The 21826-nt window shown below is 57.8% G+C and overlaps 2 protein-coding genes across 3 annotated transcripts in view; one reads left to right on the top strand and one right to left on the bottom strand.

Annotated features, from left to right (window-relative positions):
* The window catches only part of MACROD1 (mono-ADP ribosylhydrolase 1), a 142990-nt gene that overhangs the window by 78902 nt on the left and 42262 nt on the right, over positions 1–21826 (top strand). The gene's annotated exons all lie outside the window — the stretch shown is intronic.
* Positions 1–21826, bottom strand: part of FLRT1 (fibronectin leucine rich transmembrane protein 1) — an 81532-nt gene that overhangs the window by 47658 nt on the left and 12048 nt on the right. The gene's annotated exons all lie outside the window — the stretch shown is intronic.

Raw genomic sequence — 21826 nt, 5'->3', positions numbered from 1 at the left:
CCTCAGGCTTGCTGCCTGTGGCCTGGCATCCTGAGCATCTGCAGCTGGGTCTGCCTCGGGGTGACTGCAGGTGGGGGTCTGCCCCTCTCTGGGCCATAAGACTCCTCACGAAATGGGGCAGTTGGAACAGATGAGGCGTCTACAACAGGAAGCAAGAAAGAAGAAAACCCCAGAGTCCAAGGGCAGTTACCTCTTCCTGTGCTCCTAGGGCTTTAGAAATCCTAACACATTTCATCCTCAGAACAACGCTGTAACCAGGGTGGGGCTGCTCTTTATCATCACCATCTTCTGGTTGTGGAGACCAGGGTACAAAGAGGTGAAGCAGCGTGTCCAGGCCACGCAGCAGGAAGCAGCGCAGCGGCATTTTAACCCAGCAGTGTGGGCATTACCCGCTGGGTTTAATTTGCATGGCGGATCCCAAGCGTGAGGTTTATATTATGCTTCGTGACTTACAGAGATGCCACATGTATTTTTTGTGTTTACCTAATGTTATGTAATTATTTTAATTAAAGACAAAAGAACTAGATCAGCTGACCTCCTAATTTTAGCTTCTGGGATGCCTGCACTTTTGGCTTCCAAAGCCTCCTCCTGAGGCAGCCCCCAAAGGGCTCCGCCTGGACCTACCCACTCCGCCTGCCTCCCTGGGGCCTGGCCCAGCAATGGGGTCACGACCAGGCCCTCCATGCCAGGGCACTAGAAGGATGAGGTGAAGCCCTGCACTCTGCCCCCGCTGCCTCCCCCAGGCCCCAGCCTCCACCCTGCCTGCGCCCTCCCCGGCTGCTGGTGGAGCAGGGCCGCCGGGTTATGAGTTCAGCAGCCGATTCGGGCTCACATCATCTTGTCTGCCGGGAGGATTTAGTGCGAGGCCGGTCAATAGTGCGTTTGTTTTGTTATCGACCTACTGGCATAGCCCAAGAGCCAGCTCTTTCCCCTCGGCCGCTCAGGCCTCTCCAGGCTGTGGAGCCTGGACCTGAAGGTCCCGCTGGGCAGGTGGTGGGGGTCCTTTCGGCCCCCTCCAAGGCGTCCTGCCACTCCCAGCCCTGGGTCCTAAAGGTCTGTGTCCCCCACGGTCTTGGGTCCCACAGGCCCAGTCTCCTGCCATGCCTGACGAAGGGCCTCCTGCTTGACAAAGCCCCGGTCTCTTAGAGACCCCACAACCACTTCACAAATGGGGAAACTGAGGCCCAGAGAGGTGAAGCAACACAAGCTGTACCTGAAGGAGTAGGAGTTTCCCGGAGCAGGCCCCCAGGTCTGGGAAAGGCCCCAGGTTGGTCCCAGCCCAGTCCAGGAGCAGTGGCCACCTGGGAAGCTGGCAAAGGGACTCCATCCTTGGCCTTAGCCGGGTTCCGGCCATACCAGGTTACAGGGAAAGGTAGGCACTGGGTCTCTGTCCATGACCTTCACTCATGCATTCATTCAACACATATTGCCAGATAGCTGTTCTGTGCCAGGGAATCCTGGGCCCCCACACAGCCCCGCACTGGGTGGAAATCGAGGTGGGTTCCCTGTGAGGGCTGGTGCTGACGGAGGTCAGGAGGGCTCAAAGGCTGCTTCCAACTGGGGGCACCAAGGGAGCCTGGGAGGAGGGTTTATTTAAGGGGCCTCCTAGGGATGAGTGGACTTTTGACGAGGGCAGAAAGGCACCCCAGGCAGAGGGTCCAGCAGGGCAAAGGCCCAGTGTCCCACTGGGGAGCACAGGGGGAGAACAGCAGGGTGAGTACCACCAGCAGGGGAATATGAAGGTTTGATGAACTGTACGCACTGTTCCTTGGGAGCAATGAATAGAGACAGCCTCTCCTTGGTTTACTTAACTAACCCCTGGAGGACGTGGACCCCTGAGCATCCCTTCCCCAACAGGGTCCCAGATAGGAGCCCCTGCCTCACTCCTCCTTCCTCCTCTCCCCACTTCCAAAATGAGGAAGAGCAAAAAAAACTATTATTGTTCACGCCTCATCTCCCACCAAAGTTATTAAATTTCATTCCACGAACAAATAAATCCATTTTTATTGCAGCGGGAGGAGCGGGCAGCGGTTTGCTGTCTTACGTTTTTTATTTTTCAAAGTCCTGTTAAATCTGCCCTGATCAGCTGGGCGGTCCCATGGCCCCAGCACGCCCGGGTTAGTTATGGTGTTTCCTTCTCCACCACTGGGGCAGCAGCCCTTCCCCTGAGTGGCAGGTGGGGCTGGATCCCCCTAGACCTGCCACTGGCTCTCAGGTGGCCCTCCATTCACCTGTGAGCGGTGTAGGGCTGCTTCCACCAGCCTCTTGTTGTCTGGCATTTTATAGTTTTCCAAACACTTCCCGCACATTTCCTCCTGAGGCCCAGCCCGGCATTTCACAGAAGAAATTCAAGCTCAGAAAGGCTGGGAACTTGCCCAAGGCCAGGAGAGTCCTAACCCTAAGCTGCAGCTCTGTGGGCCCCAGAGAACTGGGCCTGGCCTCCTTGGAGGGGGACAGGCTGGGCTCTGATCATTGGTCTCAGTCACCTCACTTGGTGCAGCAGGAATTCAGTTCTCATCTTCGTCACCCACCAGCTGTGTGACCCTGAGCACACTACCTGGCCTCTCTGGCCCTCAGTTGCCACATCTGTAAAAAGGATATAATAATAATAGCATCTCTTTCTTAAAGCCGCCATGAGGCCTGGGATGCAGGGAGCACTTACGGCAGAGCTTAGTACCTGCCGATGCCTCTCACTATCACCCCCCCCAGGCCGCCAGCTTCCAACAGGTCTCCTGGACCCCCTGCTCTGCTCCCCTGCAGAGGGACATGGATCTGAGCCAACGCCAGGGGTCGGGAAGCACACGCCTTCACCACCGAGGTCTGGGATGGGCGCCCAAGATGAATCCTCATCGTGGCTATTTTTTTCTCCCGAAACCATTTGCTAAAGACTTAATGACTGTCAATAAGTAGCCTGTTGCGTCCTCAGCACTGCCAGCTCACAGAGGTTTCCCAGTGAAGCATTTAGGTGATGAAGCTGCCCAGGCCAGGACCGGGGTGTCACTGTGCCCCTTCCCACGTGAGCACCCTGCTCTGCATGTGTCCCTGTGGGGAGGGGACTGCCTCCCCCCTGCCCAGGATAGGGTCCAGCCATTGCAGGACAGAGCCAGCAGCCCTGATCCCACCCCTACCACAATAGGCCCCACATCTGGGAGGATTGCCTGGGCGGGGAGAGCCCCCCACCCAGGCTTCCAGCGACTATGCTCACCTGAGACCCATCCCCTCCTCAGCCCAGGGAGGCCTCCCGCCCCACCAGACGCGGACAGCTGACAGGCTGCCCCTCAGCAAGGCCCAGCAGCGCCTTTTCCTCCCGGTTCAGAGCTGTCTCCGGTGTCAGATAGGCTTGTGATTCCAGGTGAAGACATCCACTGCGCCCCTCAACACACACACACACACACGCACACACGCACACACACACGCACACGCACGCGCGCGCTCCTTCCTCACCCTTCCCTGCCGCTATCCCCTGGGGATTCCCTCTTCTTTTCCGTCCCAGACTGATTAGCTCATGGTACTGTCAAGAAAGGCAGCTTCAGATAATGTTCCCAACGCTGCTGTCGGCACCTGGGGCCACTCCAGCCTGGGGGAAGGGGGGTTACGTGGTTGCCCATCTCCCACCAAGTCCCCTACAGTTCTCAGCCCCTCCAACCAAGCCCAGAGGCTGACCCTGGCCAGGCTGGGAGGGCTGCTCAGGGACAGAGGCCCATGGTGGGGGTGAGCATGCCCACAGGGGTGCAGCCGGGATCTGAGCCCCTTATCCTGGCACCAGGCTGGCAGCCGGCTCAGCCCTGGCTTCTCTGCCCTCAGTGGGGAAAGAAACAGAGAGACACAGACAGAGAACTGAAATTAGGACCCTCCGTGCTGGCTGGAAGAGACTGAGGCAAAAGCCCTCAGTGTGTCGAGCCCTTCCCATTTCCACCTCTGCCTCCCTGGCCTCAGTTTACTTGTTAATCAAATGGGAATGCTGGCCTTGCCAGCTTTGCAGGCTGCTCTGACATTCATTCAGCAGTAAATAGGTGCAAATTGATAACCACCATCATCCTAGGACCTCAGGCTTATGGCAGGCCCCACTCTGTGCCAGGCCTTGATATGCCCAGCTTCTTTATTTCTTGCTGCCACCTGCCAACACAGGTGTGGTGGGTACCTCCATTTTGCAATGGCTGGGGCATGCCAGGAGCTGGGCTGGAGGCAGGGAGCAAGCCAGCCAGGGTCCCTGCAGAGGCCAGTCTGTGTAAGTGTCCCCCAAGGTGGAAGGGTGGGCCACGTGGGTGCTGCATGGGGTCAGGGCCACCTTGCCCCCAGCTCCCCAATGCCTGGTACGGAAGGGGTTTCTGGCACTGCCTGGAGGCGCCACGTCACCTGAACAGAAGGCAGAGCCCTTGCCAACTCTCCCTTTGCATGCATGACTCCTGCCAATTCAAACACAGTATCTCAACGCCATTAATTTACATTTTGATTCAACTTTCTTAATTTTACTTTAACTTCACACAACTCTGGTTTGAGAATCATTTTAATGTATTTATCTGTGAGGCAATTTGTTAAATAACCCCCAAGACTCGGCGGTTTTCCGTTCTGAGCTTTTATTGCAAGGCTGTTTTAAATTAAATTAGTTGTCAGGGTCCCTGAGTGCATTGTAACGGGGATGAGTTCACTGCCAGCCCACTCGTAAAAGTCGCGCGAACGCTGGCTAAATGGACAAGAACAGGAAGTGGGCCGTTTAACTCCTCCCGGACCCCCTCGGTGCTCGTTTTTTTGAGGAGTGCGGGGGTGGCAAGCCACCTGCAGTCTAGAAGGCAAACAGCCTGGAGCCACCCCCAAGTTCCCAAGTGGGGCCTGCCAGGCCCCCTGCAGGATGTGTCCAGTGCCGCTGGCTGGGGCAGCTCCTTCCTCTGGCTCCCTGCTCTGGGGACACCAGGTGATGTGTGTGCAAGAGCCACAGGCACATCTGCATGTCACCCGCTGAGGGCAGCAGGGAGCCAGAGCTTGGTCTCCCCTTTGGGTCCTTGAGCCCCAGGGAGACTTGCTGGGGATTTGGGGAATGATGTCTGTCCCCTCTCATTCCATTAGCTGAGCCGGCATCTGTGCCGGCTGTCACTTGGGCTGGGGACATGATTTGTGAGTCGAAAGGCACAGGTATTGAACCTATATTTCATTTGCACGTCAGCAGCTGCTTTTTGCCTGATAATGGACTTCCCCTCACTGCTCTCCAGGGGAGACAAGCAGCCGGGAGGCGGCCAGGTGTCCTGTTAGTGAAGCTGCTGTGCCAATCAGGCCAGCGGGCTCTCCCTGCTCGCCTTCTGGAGCTACTGCTCCTACAGGTGGGCACTCTGGCCTCCCACCCCCACTGCCCTGCCTGCCCGACCTCCAGGCCTGCTCCGGGGAAACAGGACACTTCCATTCTGCTCAGGTCTCCTGGGGAGCTGCCGAGCCCCTGGATGGGCCACGACACTGATCACTGGGAGTCACTGGACACCTCACACAGTCTCCCAGGGTCCACCCAGCTTGGGGGAGGAGGGCCGGGATGCTGGTGGTGCTCTGGTCCCTTCTCCGCAGTGCCTGGCAGGGGCCCAACACAGCAGGCTTTCAATACAGACCCCTTCTGTGCACGGGGTCAGCAGGGCACCCTGGGTGTGTGTGTGGGCACTGCCGTTGGATGCCTGGGTCCAAATCCCGGCTCTGCTGCTTTCCAGCTGTGTGATCCTTGGCCATTTGCTTTACAGTCAAGCAGCCTTTCTGTAAAATGGGTCCTCAGAGGAGCATTGTAAGGATGAAGTGGGTCAAAGTGCTCAAAAGCACCTGGAAGCATTCAGCCTCACCACATCCCCAGCTTGGAGGCAGACCTCTCCAAAGGAGAATAACACTTTGAATACACCTTAATAGCCACTTTGCAAACTCCTATTCATCCATTAAGGCCCACCCAGAGGTCACCTCCTCTGGAAAGCCTTCTTGAGACAGAATGAGTTGTGTTCTCGCGAAGCTGGGGCGAACCTTGCTGCATCCTTCTCCCACTCAGCTGGCTGTGTGTCGAGGGAAGGTGGACTCTCTCCTTTTTATCTTTTAAACCTTCTCTAGCTCAGGACAAGCACACACCCTGCCACTTCTACTGCAGCCTCCGTGAATGTTCGGTCTGGGAAGGGAAGAAGGGGAGAGGGAGGGAAATCTTCGTAAAAGGCAGATCTGACCACGTCAGACCCTGGCTTACAGCTGTCCAGGACCCCAGCCAGCCCTGAGCAAAGCTCAGCTTCCTGCCCATGGCCTGCCACCACCCCTGCCGGAACCTGTTGCCCTCCACCTCACCTCTCACACACCTAACGCTCCCCTCAGTCTTGACCACAGCACCTTAGCTCCTCAGCCTCTCCTAGCCCAGCCTTTCTCCTGAAACGCCATCCTGCACCCCCTTCCTTGGCCACCACCACCTCATCTCCAGGCCCAAGACCAGCTCACTTTTCCTCTAGGAAGCCTTTCTGAGGCCCCCCAGTCTGGGTCAGGTGCCTATTCCAGTTTCCTTCAACATGGCTTATGTCCCTGGCACCATCACTGCCCCATTTCTGGCCTGTCCCCTCACTAGACTGCGCTGGGGAGGAGGGGAGGGGAGGACTTGAGTCTGTCTCAGTGGCCATGGTGTCCCTCCTGCCTGGCATGTCCTAGGTAGGCTCTGGAGGCAGTCAGTGAATGAATGGATGAACGAACGAATTATGACTAAGGTCTTTGTAAAACTCTAAGTTCCTGGCCACTGAGTGCCCAAGGTATTGGCCGGCAGCCCCCTCTGCCAGCCTTCCCTGGGCAGTGGGAGCCAGGCCTGGCTGCCTGCTGGGAGGCCAGGGAGAGGGGAGGGGATTGCTGAGATAGCTCCCTGCTCCGTGCTAATAGCTGGCCAGAGGCTCCCCCACCTCAGCACCCCGCTCTAACGCTGTCAGGACGCGCTCTGGGTTTTAATAGGGCTGGAGAGGAGAAGCCAGATCCAGCAGGCGGGTCACAGGTGAGGGCCAAGTGTCATATACACATACACCCGACCCCACATGCCCAGCCGGGGCAGGGCCTCAGGCCTCTGGCTCTTTGACCAAGAGAAAAAAGACTGCTTGTCCCAGTGTTGGGAGGGAAAGGTTGAGGAGTCAGGACTCCGGGGCCCCAGCCCCAGCACGGACATTGATCGGCCTCCCAGACCCCATATCCCCCTCCCCGTGGGGCCAGAGGCAATGGACAGGTCTACCCTGAACAAGCAGGCCCTCCCCGGTGAGACACCCACCCCCAGGACATGCAGGGCTGCACGTGGCACTGGCAACATCGCTTGCTTGCTGGCTTTCTGTCCCCAAGCCTGGGCTGTGCAGTTTGGGATTTTTCCCCCTTCACTGATGTTTTATTCATGTAAACCCAGCCTGCGTGCGTCTGTCCTCAGAAGACCAGAGAGAAGATGCAGGAGAGAGAGGGAGAGATAGAGGGGCTTGGAGAGATTGAGGGGCTCGGAGAGGAAGAGACGTCGGGTTTGTGCAAGTGTCCCTGTGCAAAGCCAGATAACCTACAAAGATCCAGGAAGATGCGCTCTCTCCCCGCGGCTGCCTGACAAGAGGAGCCGTCACTCGGATGCGATTCATTGTCACCTATTCGTCTATCACTGGTTCCTTTTCAGACCTCTCCACAGCTCGCTGGGGTGGGCCCAGCTTGTCCCCTGCCCTCCGCCACCCTCTCTGGGGACGGGGAGGAAGCGGGAGGCTTTGTCTGTGCTAATTGCATTGTTAGACCGAAGGTGCTTGTGCTCGGCTGTCTAATTTGGGGCCTTTATTAAACATGATTGCTGGCTGACAGCCGGGCGAGAACCAGCACAGCGCCCGTCAGGGGGGCCGGGTTTCAGCACACACTGAGGCCTGTCCCTGCCAGCGCACTTCTCGCCCCCTCCAGCACACACACCCGTGTCACCCATTCTTCTCTCCTCTAGAGGAGGTTTTATTCCCACGTGAGCTTCAGCGAGCAGAGGGGGAGGAAGCTGCCAGGAGGGTTGCCGGCCAGTAATGGAGGCTTCTTGGGGCCCTGAGACTGCCTTTCCCCCACTCCTCGACGAACTCCTGTTCTTCCCTCAAGAAAAGCACATCACCTCCCCCGGAAGTCTTCCTCCTCTCCCTCCTTCATTCCTTGGGCTTCCCTGATACCTGGTTTACATATGGGCTGTGGTTTTAGTTGACACATGTGTGGCACTTTCAATAAATTAGTTGACGCATGTGTGGCACTTCCAATAAACAGGCGATTGTCTAGGTGTTCTATAATCATGGAGTCCTGCAGCCAATATTCACCCTATGAGGAGTGCACTGGTATCACTCTCCACCCTGCTCAGATGAGGCAACTGAGGCACAGAGATGTAAAGTGATCAGCCCAAGGGCACACAGCCCGAGTTCACCCTGCTCCTTCGTCTGTGCCCTTGACCACTCTGTGGTGGCCTGTCCGCTGCCTGCATTGCTTTCTGAAAGGCTTCATTTGAATGGAGACTGCAGTTCAGTGTTTGAGCCCTCACACCATCTTATCCCCTCTCAGCTGAGCCCTGCTCTCTTCCAGCTATGGTGTCAATCTCGTCAAATGTCAGTATGTCAATGTGGCTCCACCCACAGCGCCTAGAACAGTGCCTGCACAGGGTGGGGGCTCAGTAAACGCTGACCCAGTTGTTACAAGAATCTCATACTCACTCCAGTTTGGGTGCCAGAGTGCAGGAGGAGGCTAAGCTGAATTGGCTGAAATCTCTGATGTTTCTTTTAGCCTCATAGGTGGTGGGTGGACAAGTCAGAGGCTTGAGCAAGACAATATTTGGAAAATTAGCCAACAGAAGGAAGTGGAAATGGGACGGTGGGGTCAAGTACAAGAGTTTCTCATTTACTCCTTTGAAAAGTAAAGTTGGAACTTGATATTCCCCTGAGGGATGCTCCCAAAAGTACCCTGGCTGCCTACATTGGGGCCAGAGGGAGGTGTTTTAACCTCAGGACCCCACCCACAGATAATTCAATCCAGCAAGTAGGGGGTGGCACCCTGGACCATGCATTTCGAACAAGGCTCTGGCTGCAGCGTCAGAAGCAGGTGACTTAGAAAGCTCATGTCGGCAAAGAGGGACCCGAAGCCCCGAGGCTCAGCGGGGTCTGAGGAGTCCAGGCCCACTCCTCTCTTCTAGCAGAAGGGCCCTCACCTCCAGCTGGGGGCGGGGACGGAGGCACAGCGTGAAGGAAGGGCGGTCAGCGGCAAAGTCAGCGCGCAGCGCATCCATCTGCCCTGACAGCCAGCAATTACACCGCGTGATCGCCAGATTACTCCAAATGCATTTATTACAGGGGTTAGAAGCGGGGGACTTATTTACTGGCAAATCCATACTCATTACAAGACTCAGCCTAGCCTAGACTGAAAACAGCTCAACTGAAACAAATAATTACCGAAGTCCTTCCAGCGCGAGGCTCTCAGGTGGTTGTGGAGGGAGGTGGAGGGACGTCGGCCCTTTCCATGAAGAAAAGGGAGGAACAGGCCGAGGTTGAGGATGCCCCGGCGCCCGCCCCGACGCTGTGCGCATGCCCGCCCAGTCATGAATATGCAAACAAGCCCTGCAGGCGGGGCGGGGTGGGGGTGGGGCTGACACACCGGCCAGGAGGGCTTAGACCACCGCCCACACCTGTAGAGGGGAACGGGGGCGACCTGGGGTCTGCAGGATTCCAAGACTGTGCCTTCGAGAGGCAGCTCAAGTCCTGCATTTTTTGAGGAAATAAACACTGGGTCCCGCTCAGAGCACAAGCCCCCAAGTTGCTGAATGAATGAAAGGATGAAGTATAGCCCAGACAAGCCTTGCCCTGAGTCTCACAAGTTTGAGGACCCACTCTTGTTCCTCAGACTGGAGGGGCCACCTCCCAGGGTATCGCCAAGCTGGTGTGTCTTCTCCAGATCCCCACTCACAGGCACAAACACAGCTCTAACCTTGTAGCCACAGCACTGATAGACACAGGGCATTCTGGGGACACGGACTTGGGGTGAACAGCACTGGGCTCTCAGGTTCTAAATGCCTTCTGCACCCACCAAGGACACTGGAGTTCCAGAAATAAAATCAATTAAGGATTTTTAAAGGACTGACAGAGCTCTCCTGGACTTCTGCCCCCACTTGACAGATGAGAAAGCTGAGGCCCAGACAGCGGCAGGGCCGGCACAGTCTGCCTGTGCAGAGATGGAGAGCTCCTCGCTGCGCTGCGCTCGGGCCTCCTGGGTGGCGGTGGCAGCGATCAATGCCCGCGTGGGGAGCTGTCAGGCCGACTGAAATGTGGGCTCGGCCTCTCTGCCCGCTGGGCAGATGCTGGCACCACCACCCGCGCCTTAAATATTCATTCTCTTGACAGAACACTAATTAAACAAAGTAAGGTGCATTATTACTTGATTAAATTTTTTATTGGCAGCTTAACTGGTCTGTTAGTTGCCCCTTAGGGAGTTGGTCACCCGCTACCCCCCGCCAGATGGGAGGGGGCCCCTAGCCATCCCTGCGCTGCCTAGGCTGTCCTTCCCAACCTGAGAGGCCACCTGAGCGCCCCCCCTAACCCAGAGCCAGAAGGGGGAGGGGGGTCTGGAATCCTGCCCCCTGGGCCGCCCAGGTTCCCCTTCTGTTGGGTCAGAGTGGGAAAGGCAACCTGTCAGTGCCTAGGGGTGGACCTGCCGAGATCAAGCTCGCCTGGGCTCCACCTCAAAATGCGCATGGGAAACACCTTGTAGAGGGAAGACCCAGATTTGGGAGGGAAGGCCCTGATTTGATTCAGCCTGGAGGAGGTGGGTGATCTACCCTTCTCTGGGCCTGGGCCTCAGTTCCCCTAGCTGCACCCCCGCAGGGCTGCCCCCATAGGCCCCCTATCCAGGCACAGCCACCTCCCTGCCTACAGCATCTATGCTACCTGTTCCCCCAATCAGAATGGGGGTGCCTTGCAGGCAGGTATGGCCTGGGGAACCCAGAGCCTTCACAGTCCAGCCATGAAAGGCCCTGGGAATGCCCCCTCAGAACAAGTAAAGCCACCTTACCCATCCAGCCTCCCCAGCCCCTGCAAGCAGCCAGCTCTGTGGCACTCCTCTTGAGACAGGTACTCACTGCCCGCCAAATCAATGGCCAGACATGCCCACCCCAAGTGGAGCAGGAACCTGCAGTTTCCCTCCTCACAGCCCACACCTCTTATATGCTTCTCCCATTTCCCCTGAGGGGATTGGGAGTCTGGAGCCAAACTTTGCCCTTTCAGACAGGCGGCCCCTTTCCCTCTTCCCCCAGGTAGGTGCCCATCCTCATCCTAGGAGCATGATTTGAGTGTGTGGCACTAAAGCAGGAGCTCACCTCCGCTTTGAGGTCTCATCTCACTGCCTCTATCACCTCGCTTTACAGAGGAGGTCCCGAGGGGCTCAGTGACATTTCCAGGGTCTCTTGCGGGGCTCAGGACTGAGGAAGAGGAGGGCGAGGCTGCTGGAAAGCGCAGAGCAGGCAAAGCTCTCTGTTCTGTTCACATGCCCACTCACCAGCTCCTCTGCCCATTCAGCAAACAGTGAACCCATTTTGGGTGGGGGACAGGAAAGAAGTGGGGCTTTCCCAGGGTGGCCTGGGTCTGTGTGTCACACCTCTACCTCTAGCCATGCCCAGTATGACCCCCCACCGCCGCCCTCCCGCTCTCCAGAGAGGATCCAGGCCTGGCCGATGACAGAGGGTTCGTCTGGCAGCCCCAGAAGCCGCCGCTGGCGAGCAGGAGGCGAGGTAATTGGCATCGCCGGCTGCAGGAGCAGGAAATGAGCGGCCACAGCCCGCATGGAGCAGGAAGCTGTTCAGTGTCATCGGCCTTATCTGCGAACAGGCCGCCCAATTACAGGGCCCTGCCCGCTACACCCAACAGCTGCCGGCTCCGCTGCTGCCCCCTCCCTGGTGTCCTCACAGCATCTCTGGGTCTGGAGCATTTGCTGCCCCTTCCAGACAGCACCAGGTGGCTGTCTAGAGAGAGGCCTGCCCTGGTTCTCCCCTATCCAGGTGTGCAGCTCAGGTGCCCCCTAGCCAGGCCTGGCATCTCAGGGAGCAGTGCCAGGTTCCACTCCTCAGGCCCTTCTCACCTATTGGTGACTATCTGGACAGAGCCCTAAGTATCTTCTAAGTATCAGAAGAATCCAGGCCAGGAGCTGATCTGGGCAGTGAGGGGCACACCACTGGGCTGGCAGGGGCCCCCAGCTGCCCCACCTCAGGGCAGAAGGAGCAGGTCACCCTGCCCAGATGCCTCTGCCCCTTTGCTGGCTCCCATATGAGAGGATGAGTGATTCTGTGGGTGGACAGTGCTCAGAAACGCAGCGCTCCTGGGGGCTGTGACAGTCTGTCATATATTAGGAAAGCAAGGCTGTAATGGGTTTGCAATTGTACATAACGCAGCCTGGTATTAGCAGATCACGCTGTGGCTCACAGATCAGGAGAGGGATGGCTGTCCCAGGAGGGTTGAGCCAAGGCTGGGGCTGGGCTGCCCCTCCAGACCGGCGTTGGGGAGGCAGCCGGCAGCCGTGTGCGCAGCTGTGGCCCAGGGGTGGCACAGGGGAAAGAGAACTGGCTTTGGGATTGGACCCGCCTGTGTTCAAATCCAGTGACTTCACCAATTCGTGCCTCCATTTCTGCATCTGTAAAGTGGGGGTGCTGCTGCGTGCTCTCAGGGTTCTTGTGAGAACTCAGTGGGCTGGGTAACTCGGCGCTGAACTCGGAGTAGATGCTCAACAAATGACTGTCCCCTCCCTCTCCTCCCACAAGAGCTCCAGCGTCCCCCCTTGTCAGGCCCCCCTTTCTAGGAAGGTCTCCTTCAGATATGTAGACAGAAAGGGGGACCCTGTATGAGAAAGACCTTTCTGCAGCCGCTTCTGCAAATCTGGGCCTGCCTCTGTGGCCCAGAGGGTAATGGGTGCTGGACGGGCCTCCCTTCTCCTCCTACTGCACACACTTATGTGCCCTCCGGGGTCCACAGAGACATGCATGAGTCCCCTTCCTGTTTGAAGACCCCTTTCTCCAGGCAGAGAAGAGCCAGATGTCCTCAAGATCTCCACCCCTTTGCCCCTCTCTCTTCATCTGAAAAGGGGCCATGGTGGTCTGTCTGGCCAGAGAGCACTGACACCATGCCAGCAGTCCTCGCTAGCCGGGAGCTTCCTGAGGGCTGGGACGGGGTCTGTCTGGCTCCTCTCTGTCCTGGAGCTGGCATTTCCGAGGTGCTGATTGCACCTTGGCAGGTGAAACTGCTTACCAAGCAGGAGCTGTGCAGACAAGAGGTCCCACCATCCCTCTGGCCTGATCACAGGGACTCCATCTGCTCTCAGTCCACAGGTGAGAGACCTGGGAGGAACCCGGATGAGGCTGTCCCCTCCCCTAAATCCAGCCCTCAGCCAGCTCATCCCAGAGACCTGGTTCCTGCCCCTTCTCCTAGCCTTATAAACCAGCAGCTAGCTGAGGCCCAGAGTGGCACAGGGCCACCCAGGGCCACCAGGTGCAAGGAACCAGATGCACGTACTGAGAGCGCCATTTAGTGATAACTGGTATAGTGCAGACTGGCCCGTAGGGAGCAGCCTAGGGGCCAGAGTGGCCAAGGGAGGTTTCCTGGGGGAACTGACATGGGAGCAGAGGCCAAAAGGAAGGACAGGGCAGGCCTTGGGCTGGGCAGGGATGCAGGGTGGAAAGAAGGGGGCTGTCCTTGTGGCAGTGAGTCTGGAGTGTAGACTAATACTAAGCCTGGAGCCTTGAGTTTGGGGAGCATAGATGTAATTTTTAAGACAGACTAGGGGTCTTCCCAGGGTGGATGGGACAGGCCTTTACCAGGTGCCTCAGACCCCTGACTTCAGCCCGAGGTTCATACCACCCCCACCTCACATCATGGAGAACCCAGGATTGGCCTAGCACCCCTACCATGTTCTCAGCTGTCCCCAGTGAGCCCCCAGGGAGTCTCGCTGTCCCACAACCTGTTGGCCCTGCATCTTCATCACAACCGACCATGCCTGCTGCCACCAGACTCAGAACTCACCACCCCAACCCCATACCTCTGGGCCATGGGGCTGGGCTGGAGGTGGTGGTGGGGCTGGTGGCCCACCTGGCCCCTGGCTGTCACTTACAGATGGGGACCTGGGCTCTGTCCCCCTGTCCATCTGTCCACTCTCTCATAGAGCCTCCTGTTTCTACATCTGCTCCCCGCTCCTCACCACCCTCCTCCCTGCAGACAGCTTGGTGGGGCTGTGGGTGTGAATTTCCACTAGGAGAGAGAGTCTGTTCCTTCTGTTCAGCCAAGCCTGGGGAGAGAGTAGGAAGCAACTGGGGGAGGGCTGGGGAAGAAGAGTGGGTTTCCCTGGGGACCCCGCAGACCAGGGCTGAGGTCCGGCTCCCTCAGCCTCTCCATGGCTTGCTTGACACAGCTTCTCCTTTGAAGCCAAACAGGCGATGGTATCTGAGACTGAGAGCAAAGTGGGCTGTGGTCCCAACTGCCTTGTCTCCATACTGGGGGCTCAGAGTAGACCCTTCCTCCTCTAATACACCCTCCCCCGACAGCAAGGACAAACTGTGCTCCCATTTTGTGGATGGGAGGCCTGAGACCCCGTGGACCGACAACACCTCTTGGGAGCCCATTGCTCACAGAGCTCCCCGAGTGCTTGGCCCATGTGGCCATCAGCCAGAGCCAGCATGACCTCTGTCCCCACTCTCCTGTGCCCTGCCTGCTCCAGCAGCCCTAAGGGACAAGAGCACACCCAGCAGTCACAAACCAGGCCTGGTGCTAAGAACTGTGCCTAGACCAGTGCCCTCTGTGTGGAGGGGGAACCGAGGCAGTGCAGGGGAGCAGGGAATCCACTGGCACTCCACCCACGGCCCACCCTCCATCCACCCGGGGATATTTACTGCTTGTCTAACGTGCCAGGCCCTGGGGAACATACGAGAGCTGAGGCTCCTGCCCTTGTGGCGCTCTCTGCCTGGTGGCCACAGACAACGGATAGGAGCCACGCTCTAGATAGAAAATGTCATGCTGTGCCCAGTGCTGGGAAAGGACACAGGTAAGATGCTCCCCAGCTCCTCCTTGACCGTATGGCGGGGGGGGGGGGGGCACGTGGGATGGGATTAGGCAGACGCTGAGCTGCCTGTTCCTACCCCCAGCTCTGGCTTTCCCTCCCCCCCCACCCACGGCCTGTGTGAAGCCTGTCCCCTGCGGTTCCTGCTAATGAAGGGCAGCTCCACCCACCCAGAAACTGGGCTGCTTCCAGCTGGTATTTAAAGAGGTGTCTTTGAGTGTGATGATGGGTTTGTTCCCATTCCTGTCTCCCGCCCACCCCACAGTGGTCCCCTCAAGGTAGACTGGAGACAGAGCTACTGGCTGCCCCTCACCCATGCTCTGGCCCCAGAGGAGCGCCTCATCAGGCTGGGCTTCATGCCAGGCCCTGTGCAGGGCATGGCAGGTTCGGGGACAACTAAGGCCTAGGGCTGTTCTCGGGTCACTGGTTGGCTATGAAAGAGGGTCAACTTCTGGATGAGGCTGGGGAAAGCAGGGAAGGCTTCCTGAAGGAGGCAGTGTCGGAAAAGAAAAGAAAAGGCAGGTAGGAAGTGGACTTCAGTGCATTGGGACATGGCAGGTCCCATGGCAGGTGGGAGATTCATCAACTATTTCAAGAAATTCAGCTGTGAAGGGGGAAGCGAGAAAGGGCAGTAGCTGGAGGAGAAAGGGGAGTTTGGGGATGGTGTTTTTAACAGGAGACACTCAAAGTCCTTAAAACCTGCCTAGAAAATGCTACCTGAGGAGGGGTGGCCACTCAAGAAGAGAGAGGTTGCGTGTCAGAGGGAGGACCCCCTCAAGGCAGGAAAGGGCTGGCCAGGTTGGGGTGGCAGCCGGGAGGAAGAAAGTTTATGGGCTGGGTAGCAAAAAGAGGGTAATTCCTATCTTCTCTGAGAAGTGAGAGACGAGGTCATCTTTCTCCCCAGGAGGCACTCACCCATTTGAAATATGAGGAAGCTGAGGCCAGGAAGGTTCCACAGCTTGCCCTGGCTCGTAGACCCTCTGGGGCCCACTGGCTGGCTGCCGGCCTGCGCTCCATCAGGCAACTCTGGGCTGAGACAGGATGAAAGGGGTGAGGGCCCAAGGGCATCCTACCAGGAGCCCAGTGCCCACTTTGTTGATATCTGCTGGAAACGCCGCCCTGCATTTGTAGGGCAGCGTGTTTTCCGAAGCGCTCAGATCAAGCCCGCTGCCGAGTGCGCTGTCTCCTGGGGAAGCAGCTGCTGTCTTCTTCACAAACTTGTTCATAATCCCTGCTGTCAGGCAGTCCTTCCTCTGTCTAACTTAAGTCTCTCCTGTTGTGGCTGAGCCAACTGTCTCTCCTGGAGCAGGCTGCAACCTGCCCCACCCAGGATCCTGCACCCTTGGCTACGGGCACTAAGGGCAGAAGTACATTTGAGGCTTCATCTTCCCCACACTAGTGAGTGCCCACCTCACAAAGACATCTCTGGGGAGTTGGGGCCTCTTCCCAAAGCTCCTTTCTGAGCTAGGACTTGCCCTTTGGCTCTGGTTAGCACCCAGTCCCTCTCTCTTGCCTGGTAGGAGAAGCCTGGGCCATTCACAGGGCTGGGGCACCTCTACCACCCCAGGCCAGGCCCCCCATCCTAAACTGGCCTGGAGGCGCAGTGGCATCACCTGGGTGGAGCACACAACACAGTGCCTAGTACGTAGGAAGTGCTTGGTAAGGAAGCCAAGCCCAGGCCATCGAGGTGGTAAGCAGGATGGTATAGAAGGAACTGGGACGTGGCCTCACATCCTAGCCCAGTCACTAGCTCCTGGGTGGCCCTGAGCAGCCCTTCCCTGCTCCAAGTCTCTTTTCCCATCTGCAGGCGAGCGAGGGGCTCCGGAGCTGGTGGCTGTGCCGCCAGGCTGGGAGCAGCGAGAGGGGAGACCAAGGCAGGCAGGTACTCCAGCTCCCCCAGGCCCCCTTTCCCAGGCAATCACACCTGCTGAGGACCCCACTGAGCAAGCATTCCCCTCTGGGTCCCCAGGGCAGGATTCCTGTGTCCATCCCGCTCCAGCTCTGGGCTGTTTATGCTGAGGCATCTGGGTCCAGAAGTGTCCCTATGGCCTCAGGTCAGCCCTACCTGCCTCCCACCAGGGCTGGGTTCCTGGCCACACTCCCATGGGGGACACAGACATTTCTGGCCCAGCCTGATCCAGCACCTCAGCCCCTTAGGACTGCAGGCCTGGCCTAGCAACCACCTCCAAGTCCCAACCTGCAGGAAACTGTGGGCTGCAACAGCCCAATATGCAGAGCCCAGCCTGGTTAATCTGCTTCATTAGAGGCACTAATTAATTGGCTTAATTAAAAGGGTACCTGGAAGCCAGCAGCACTATCTCCTAACAAGGTGCGAGGTTGTGCAGAGGCAGCACTGGAGTTGAGGAGGGGAGCCCCCTCTGGAGTCAAAGAGGGCCCCTGTACCCCTCCCCCCACTGCACCCCAGCATGCCCACCCTAGGGCCCGGCCCAGCCATTGGCCTATGGCAGCTCCCAGCCTACATCAGCCTGGTGACTGCTGACCTGCTCCCTGACCCCACACCCTCCTCAGTCAGGCTTGGCGTGCTGGCAGGAGTCAGAAATCCCACATTCATATGCACCGCTTGGCTACAGTTAGGAGCCCAGAATGTAAGTGGCTGTAATTAGACTGAGCACAGGCAGGCAGCAGCTGATAAAGGTTAGCAGGTTGGGAAGGAGGGATGGCCATGGTAGGGAGGCCAAGCCTGGCCAAACTGTGCCTGTCCCATGGGAAGCTAGATGGACTCTAGTGGGGGCACCGTTGGCACCAAGGCAGAACTCCATCTGGACAAGGAGCCCCTGGACCACCAGCTTCCATGATCAAGAAGCTCTGGGGTCAGGAGAACCGGGTTTAATTTACTGATTGATGGATTTAATGGAGGGACTGGGAATTGAACACAGAACCTCGTGCATGCTAAGCACACACTCTACCCCTGAGCTATACCCTCCCCACTAAATTAGGTTTATTTATTTATTTATTTTTTAATGGAGGGAGGAGAACCGGGTTTAAATCCCATCTCCACGTCTAGAGACTGGGTGGTTGTGGCAAGCTACTTTGCCTCTCTGAATCCCCATTCTTCATTTGCAAAACACCTGCCAGGGATGCTTGGCAACTTCTTTTCCTAGGCAGGCCCTCCGCAGCTCAGCAAGAGAATGTGCTGGGATTGATTAGCCATGTCTGCTCAGGACAGTTGGAAGGAGTGAAGGCTCACGTGCCACTCTGAGCCCAACCGTCCTGCCAGCCTCTAAAGAGGCTAAGTCCCTGTTTCAACATTTCAAACCTTTCCCACAGTCAGAGGAAAATAATTCTCACAACTCTTCAAATCTTTATAAGGCCGCACAGCTGAAAAAGGTTTTTAACAGACAACATTCATTTATGCCTCCTGCCACCCTTCAAAATTTGGAATTCAGCATGCAGGTTCAGAACTGACGCTCTGTGATGGCCTGTCTGGAGCCATCCCCAGGCCCTGAGGGCAATCTTTCTCACTGGAAGGAGGAGGGTGGGAGCATCTTCCAATGAAGGAATTTGTGCTGGTGGGAAGACCCTGCCCACTTCCTCCCCGAAACGCCACCCAAGATGCCAGCCAAGTTCATGAGCAACCCATACCTCTCTCCCGAGCAGAAATGGCATAAAGACATAACACTGCATAGGGACCAAGTGGCCTTGGAATATTCACTCACTGCCCTTCTCGAAGCACCCCCAGAGAGGAAAGACAGGACCTGGGAATGGGGTGGGGGTGGCCCCCAAGATCTAAAGGAGCCTAGTTAGGCCCCAGAGTCCCTAGGGGATGGGCAGGGAGTGAGACCAGAAGCCCCGGGCACTCTGGCCATCAGTTTAGGATGTAGAAGGTTCATGAAGGTGGGAGGGAACCCCTGAGGGTCCGAGTCCCAGCCCTGCCCATCTCACAGATGAGGCCTAAGGAAGGTCTGGCCAGCTCTCTGTGCTGGGAGGAAGTCACCAGCCTTGGCACGCTGCCCCCACATGCTCAGAAACCCAGGCTCAGAGAGGAGAGCCATCTAGGCCCAGGCCCTGTGTACACACGGCCATCAGCTCGTGGCCCTCTCATGCACTGAACTGCAGCGGTGGCGGCTTGAGGCCAGTCTGTCAGACCCAGACAGATTTAGTCTCTGTGCAAACAGCTGTTAGCCTGCTCAGCCGACAGCTCTGCCGCCAGCCCAGGAGCCAGAAGCAAGGTTCCAGCGAGGGTGCCCTCACCCTCGCAATGATGAGACTCAGTCAGCACCAGGCCCTGGGGAGGGAGGGGCTGCCACTCGGTGTCACTACCAGCAGTGTCGGGCCAAGCTGCCAGAGTCCCCCAACCCCTCCCCAGCTCCTCCCCAGCTCCTCCCCGGCTTGAAGACCCACACACCCACCCCGCCACCCACTTGTCAGCACTGGTGCCTTCCCAGAGCTGCTTCACCCAGAGGGACCAGTCCCTTCCCTCCCCTGACCAGGCATCTATGAGAGGTGAGCTTCTGCCCACGTCATCCCAACTTGGCATCCCTGGCCCCATGTTACAGATGAGCAAGCTAAGGCCTAGAGAGGTGGTTGCTGAGTGGCTAGGGAGACTCATGGCTAGGGCTCTGGGAGCTGCACCCAGAGGCGGCTTCCGTGGAGTCAGCCCCCCAGGTTGACACTGCCCTGGAGTGCATAGTGTGCGACATCAACCCTGGCAAGGCTGAGCGAGGAGGATTTAGACATGAGGGCTGAGGGGACAGTCAAGGCCACCTACAACAGGAAGGCCTTAGAGGCGGGATAGGGGTGAGACTGAGTGTCGGAGGCCCGGCTCAGACATCGGGGCAAAGGAGAGTCAGCCTCTGCTCTCAGGGCTCCCTGCTTCTCCCCAGGAGTCAGAATCCTGCTTGGGACCCTGCCCGGGGCCAGTGACCCTTCTGCACACTGAGGCACAGCCCAGCCCTCACTCCCATCCCAGCAGGCATGTGTGGTTTGCCCAGGACTATGCGAGGCCTGAGTTTCCCAGTTAGGATCCTCAGGTGCAGGGCAGGGCTGAACCACCTGGAACCCAGCACGGTTCAGCTGAAAAGGATTGTGCTCAGTCCACTGGCTGGGTGATTCCCCTTCCCTCACTGTGCCAGGCTTGCACACAGCCCTGGGAAGGGGACTGTCCTCCCCTGCTAACCCTTGGGAACTGAAGCACAGAGAGGATGCAGGCCCAGAAGCATCCACAGCCACACAGTCAGGGAGGAGCAGGGCTGGGAACGCTGTGTCCTCCCGAAGGCTGCATACAGCTCTCCCCACAGGAGAGCAGGCGCCCCTGGGGCAGCCAGCAGGCCGTGTTGCTGGCCTTGTCCAGCTGTCCTCGGGCAGCCTACACATTTCCGGAAGGGCCAGTAGGGAGAGCGCTGGACTCAGTCACCCTAGGACCGAGCCCTGGACTTAGTAGCTGCGAGTCTTCCAGGACCGCTTCTCTCTGGGACTCGGGTCCATTGTGGGGGAAACGGAGCAGTCAGCCCCACCCACCCCGGAGGCAGGTGTGAGGGTTCACGGGGAGCCGGCAGGGTTGAGAAGGGGACATGAAGCCAGCCTGACACCTGGCTCCCCTGCAGGGGTCAACTTCACCTGGCCAGGAGGTCTGGGGCATAAGTGCCCGAGGGCCTGATTCCCATCCTTGGGAGAGAGCCCAAGGGGTGAGCAGACTATCGCCCTCGTCATTTCACTCGGCTGCTTGTTATGAATATTAATAGCATTAATTATTTCTAATCTGGCATCCAGGCCTGGCTGGCTGTGAGTGATCCCCAGGCCACCAGTCTCTGAGAAAGGCTTTGTGGGGTCTGGGGCAGAACCTTTCAAGGGCAGAGCTGGGGGAGGTGAGGGGAAGCCCAGCCCAGCCCCATCAATGAGGGGGTCTAGAGACAGGATTTCACCCATGGGTTGCCTAGGAAGGGGCCACACAGGATGGGCACCCATTTCACAGATGGAGAAACCAACCTAGCTCAGGATGAGAAGGCCAGTTTAGCAGCAGGACACTGCCCTGCAGAAGGTCACTGAGGCATCTGTCTGGTCCCACCCAAAGCCCCTGTCTCTCCCTCAGCAGGCACCTCTGACCTTGAACCATCAGGATATCTGTGCCAGAGGTCAGAATCCTGAGAGGAGAGGAGAGGAGAGCTGTCTAACCAGCTGAGCTAGGAGACCTCGGGGTGTGGCCTGGGGGCAGATGTCTTGGTGTGAATTATAGAGATAATAACAATACATCCCTTATAAGGTCCTTGTGCACATTAATTAGTTACGAGGGTCAATGCTTAGAACTGGGTCTGGGACTCACAAAGAGCTCAGAGCTTGCTATTTCCCCCACGCTCGCCAAGGGTCAGTGGTGGTGTCCTTGTGAACAGCACAGCCTTTGGGGGCCACTGGGCCCATGTTCAGTCCCCAAGGCTGTGGGGCCTAAGCCAGGCCCCTTTCCCCTCTCTGTGCCTCAGCTTCCCTGACTACACAGTGTGGGATGTAACACATGGTCTCCGAGGGCCCTCCCAGGAGTGACTCTCAGTGGGGGAGGCTCAGCCTTGAAATCATTCAGTCTCTTGCTGGGACCCATCACCTCCTCCACCACCCCCGACCCTGGGACCTTGGCGCCCCACCCACAAAGTCTAGGCAACCGTCCCACCTGACCCAAAGGGCAAGGCTGAGGAAGGACCCAGGTGGGGAAGTCGCAGGTAGATGCCATCTGTCCCTCACCAGCCAGTGGCAGGCACCCAGACATTTCTCAGAGCATCAGTTTTCTGGGCTCTAAAATAGGGTGACAGGGCCTCCCTCACACAGGACCACAGTGCAGATC

The sequence above is a fragment of the Vicugna pacos genome, chromosome 10 (assembly GCF_048564905.1).
Source record: "Vicugna pacos chromosome 10, VicPac4, whole genome shotgun sequence".
Lineage (NCBI taxonomy): Eukaryota > Metazoa > Chordata > Mammalia > Artiodactyla > Camelidae > Vicugna > Vicugna pacos.
The sequence above is the reverse complement of the archived record's forward strand: the minus strand, read 5'-3'. Positions and strand labels throughout refer to the sequence as shown.